At 42.2% G+C, this 5,262-nt stretch overlaps 1 long non-coding RNA gene across 1 annotated transcript; it reads left to right on the forward strand.

Annotated features, from left to right (window-relative positions):
* The first annotated feature begins 222 nt into the window (after positions 1–222).
* Positions 223–4,005, forward strand: LOC108639091. The gene is made up of 3 exons (XR_001920253.1): positions 223–314; positions 2,809–2,978; positions 3,913–4,005. It is a non-coding gene; the product is annotated as an uncharacterized LOC108639091 (long non-coding RNA).
* Positions 4,006–5,262: the final 1,257 nt, after the last annotated feature.

The following is a 5,262-nucleotide window of genomic DNA, read 5'->3' on the forward strand; positions in this document are numbered from 1 at the left end:
CATGAAATAATGAATCCAGAGGGACTGCCAGAGAAAGCTGGTCATACTGCTTGCAGTACCTGAACTGTGAAGTCCCATGTGTAAAGTTATCTGTGTACCCTAGCACACTTCCATGGAACCCTGTGTTGCACCCTGGAGACATCCTTAGTTACACACAATTCTCAAGATGTGCTGATAGACTAGGAATGCCCCACTAAGTCACTGTATCTGTGAGGTAATTCATGGCTGTGATGTGATGAGAGTGGGAGACGAGTTTCAAAGTATGCTGACTATAGAGGGCATTCAAATAAAAAAAGAGCACTGGCTGTGTACAGGTACGGATGTTACGTGCAAAATCTGTAGTAAAAACTCCAAAGCAACTCATGCTGTCTCTACACTGCACCACGTGCATATGCAAAGCTGCACCTGTAAATGCACGGGATGACACTCACTGGCCAACTCGTCCACCAAGAGGGGAAGCTGTACCAGCTCAAACTTCAGCCCAGGCTGCTCATACCTTCCAAAAGCTTTGGGTGCTTCTCAGCTGAAGTATGTGCTGCCAGAGCCCTGGCTATTAGCACTATGTTACAAGTGAGGGAACAGATGTGCTACTGCCTGCAGTGCAGGGAGCCCTGAAGTCCAGGTTCCGCTGGTTTCTACTGAATTGTGGATCTGAAGTAATTTTAAAATGTTAATATCTTGCACTCAGTGAAAATGGGACTGCCTTGGATTCTGATCATGCAGGCACTACACAGATAACTTTACACATGGGACCTCACAGAGCTGCCTAAATTACAGTATGTTATTACAAACTCCAGTGAAGACTGGCACAGAAATCAGGACTGATTTTTAAAAAACAGACCACAAATTCCAAAGGAATAACTAAAGGCAATGAGGGGAAAAAATTAACAATCAGGTTTTACAATGGTGCTAGCCACATATTAACAGAAGATCTATTGTTGTCTTTCTCCTAAGTACTGCATATTAAAAAGAACTAATATACTAAAAATATGTTTTCAGAGGAGATGAAACTTCAATTGTCTGCACGTAAAATACTCATGATGTATTTAAACAACCTTTTAACAGATGAACCATTAAATATATTTTCCAATATACCTGGGAAGGAATCACTAAATACTAATCTTTTCCTAAATATTTAAACCATCAATACACTGTTTAGGCTAACAATATAAATGGTTCTGTAATAATTTAAAACAACCTTAAGTACCACACGTAGAACTGCACAATCACCTCCCAGTGACCCCGGGTTTTTCCTCTGTTTTGCAAGGAAGGTTGCTGGCAGCAAGGTTGTTACACGGACTGACAAAAGGAAGTGGAGACAGCGAGCTGTGCTTATTTAAGTCTCTATTCTTCCATGCCACTCAGCTTCAATCCTGTGCCTGGCAAAACATCATCAGTATTCTCTGCCTCTTTTAACTAAAGGAAGCAAATCAAGAACCAGACAGGCTAATGGGAACTGAACCTCATTTCTTGGCCTCTCGCTCAACCTGCGAAGCCAAACAGAAAGCAGCCCACTTCTCCAGGCCTGTGCTCCCCTTGCCAGCTGGGAAGCCGAGCCCCTCCTCGCCTCCCAGCTCCGTGGCAGGCAGCATGCAGACTGCTTTCCCGGCTGTGAGCGCCATGAGCCAGCTGGGAATCTGACTGCTTCTCCAGGTCTCCTGTCCACCTGCCAAACAGAGTCTGCAGGGCTCCTTTTCCACTTGCCCCAGCCAGTTAGGAGGTGATCTATAGTGCTATTATCACAGCTAGCTAAGCAGTCCAAAAATCTCCGTACAAAAATGAAGTTTTGGTAAAGTTCCACTAGACCAAAAGAGGAATTTAATAAGGAAAGGGCATCCTCCTCACTCTTTCTCAGTTCCCTCTGAGTTGAGTCAAATTTAGGGGCTGTATTTCTACCCCTTCTCCTAACTGCGCTTATTCTGAGGCACATTCAACTAGAAATACCACAGACACGTTAGAAGGAGGGAACTGAAAAAGCAACAGCTACTGACTAGAACTAGTTGAAAGGTTTTCAACAAAACCTGAAACCATATAAAACGCACCTCGTCTCATATTTCACTGCAACTTGAAACTCAAACCAGATTTGTCGAAAGGTTTTTTGAGGATTGTGGTTCCAGTCACAACTGGCTGATCCATTTATAGTACACAACTGTATTAGACAAACGGAGGGCCAGTGTAGCTGGGCTCTGTTTCACAGCTCTGAGATGTAAAGGAGAAGGTCAGCTTGTCCTGCATGCTGTCCTGTGTGGCAGACTCTGAACAGGGGGAAGAGCCTCATCTCCCTCACACAGACAGACATGCAATAGCAAGACAGGGCAAATCCCCTCTTTTCCATTTCTGTATGGAATAACCGGACAGTTAAATGATCCTTAGAGATCAAGAGCCATGGGACGAACAGGTGCAAAGAAAGAAGCATCCTTCTGCCCCATCAAGAGAGGACAGGTTGTTTCTCCCATACACAAGCCACAGCAGCCTGGTTTTTGGCCCATTTGTCTGCTTGCAGTTTGTCCAAGACCAGGTTACTCTTTTCACCTGAATTAGTTGCTGCATTAAGTGATTTGACAGATGCTTTGAGTAAACAAATTCTGTCTCTGAACTCCTTACATACACATAGGTGCCAGCAAACAGAAAACCACTCATGCAACCTCAAGTACATCCACAAGCCTCAACTGCCCCAAATGGCCACAAAGAGCAAATACACAATCATCCTGTCAGTACACACATCATTTCACCAGCTTTAGTAATGTGGATATTTAAAACTACCTTTTCCCTTTCCCTTCTTTCTTCTCTCCCTCTGTGCTTTTCCAGGTCTAGTTTGAGTTTTGTTGTGAAGCACCGGATTCATTCATACATCAAAGGGAACCTAAGGCATCAGAGCCCACATAGACAGAAAACAAAGGCACTGTTTACAAGGCGGAAACTTGCTGAGAGAAGCAGCTGAGTTTTGCAAGGCTCACCCACTGACTGCCACCTTGGAGGTACATCAAACACCATTACTTGCTCCATACAGTCAAACATTCCTCTTTCAAAGCCTCCTAATATAATGGATTATTTGTATTACTGTAGTACTGAAAAGTCCCAGCCCTGACCAGTGCCCTGTGTGGAATACTCCCCCCTTTACTGAGTTCTGCTGGATGAGGAATGTTCAGCTCTGTGGGCACAGAGGTCCCTGTGGGCTAATCTAGATTAAATTAGGCTGGAAGGAGCTACTTCCTACCACAGTATCTCAAGAGTAGGCATCCATGTTAAGGATTAACCTTCTCTCACTCAGGGTTTGTACCAAGGCAGAAAAAAAACAAACTTAAAACTTTCTTTCCTAATGAGTTCCTGTGATATTTATTATATAGTTAGACTAACATATAGGGGTGGTTGACCATATTTTCGAGGTCCTATTTGCTTATTCTCATTTAAATAATTTATTTCCTTTTTGAGCAGGGTCAAAAGAGACTGGCTTGGGAAGGCACAGGCAAACTAGCTGCTTCACACACAGCTTTGCACTTTTCAAGCCAAATGTGGAAAGCCATGGCAGATTCAAAACTCATCTTTTTTCCCATCTGGCAGAGCAGGAGCTCAGTATCCTTCCTATCTTGCAGACATGCTTTTTTCCTTTAGCTGAGAATTATTAATTAGAGTGTCTGCTTTTCTCTGTTTGTTTTTGCTTGTATGCCAGGCTGCATACAATATATCCAGTATTCTGAAAATACAGCTGAGTCTACCAGCCTTGCACTTCCCTTTGCTACCCTAACCCTGTTCTTTACAGCTGAGATAAAAAAGAGGGGATAAGTATTTTAAATGACACTCATCCCATAGCCTCCATACAGTATGAATATTTTTTCTTCATTGTGGACAAATGTTTTGGCAACTAAATGACGAACACACAAAAATCATAACCTTGTTCTTCCATGACTACAGAGTGCCTTGGACTGCAGAAGTACAGTGGACTTCCAGTCCTCCAGTCCTTCACAAAACTTGGAGGAGCCCCTTGTCAGCGAGAAACTTTGACAGGTTACTATCAATACAAACATAAGGTCAGCTCTGATCACAACTCAGAGGAAGCCCACTCATGGAGTTGTAAGGGCTTTGTTTGTACTATCAGTGCCATAAATGAGAACAAAATGGAGGGTACATAGCAGCAACTTCTGGATAGCCTTTAGAAATTTGTTGTTAGTGCTTATTACACCAGATACATAATAATGGGTTTCCTATTAGACTCAATTTTCTCCACTCTTGGAAACACAAAACAGAGTGTTTAAATCCAAATAAATAATTTCCTTTTAAAATGTGGACACATTAATCTGGCTTACAGGATAATAGCTTTATTCTAAGAAATGCATATTAAAAGTACAGTCAACAGAGTATGATTCCTAAGATATATGCTGGACAACAGTATGAACCACACCTATGCCTGGTGACTGCTCACACTGAGATGGGTGTTGTTTATCTATGCCTTCTTTGAGGGGGCTGATTACTATTTGCAGTGATGTGGATGTTGCATTGCCTTCACTGTGCTAGGTCAGTGAGCAAGAAGATTTGAGGCTTATTCAGAGTCTGCACTTTCATCTGAAGCAAGATGCAACAAATAGCTATGAGAAGCAAACACAAGGAATGATGAAGAGGAATAAATGTTACATGTAGAAAAACTTCTAAGCTAACAAAATAGCTATTTCACAGTTTAGTGATTCCAAAATAATCTGAAAGGTTTTAACAAAAATCTCCACCTTTGATTTTGACTATCACAGAACCCTGGTTACCTCTGTGTGTAAGTGACTTCTTGTGGTATCACAGCAGACGTTTCTTCAAGGAGATATTCAGAAAAGAAAAGCACTTCATATGTTCATTAAATTACAGCATTTTACTATAAAAGCTATGGAGTGAAAAATAGAGATGCCTGTGAGGATGAAGTACTTCAAGCTAGTACCACTGGTGTAAGGAGAAGAGGAACTGGGCAACATAGCATTTTGAACTATTTTGCTTCACAGATTAGGTTCTGTGGTTGGGAGGAAAAGCCCAGCAGAGTTTGACTGGCTCTCACCAAGCAACTGCTGCTGAAAGCAAAGGACAGCAGCAGCTGCTGGAGCAGTGGCACTCCCATGCCAGCACCTTGCCAGCTGGATGTGCAGCTCCACTTCAGAGCTACAGATACCCAGAGAAATCAGAAAGAGGAAAATAACTAATATCATGGAATTCTTAAGGGAAATTTGAAAAAAAAAAAATCCCATCAGACTAATATTTCTGTGGATATTTACAAAAAGCTGTTCCAGC

The sequence above is a fragment of the Manacus vitellinus genome, unplaced genomic scaffold, assembly GCF_001715985.3.
Source record: "Manacus vitellinus isolate BGI_N305 unplaced genomic scaffold, ASM171598v3 scaffold_16_pilon, whole genome shotgun sequence".
NCBI lineage: Eukaryota > Metazoa > Chordata > Aves > Passeriformes > Pipridae > Manacus > Manacus vitellinus.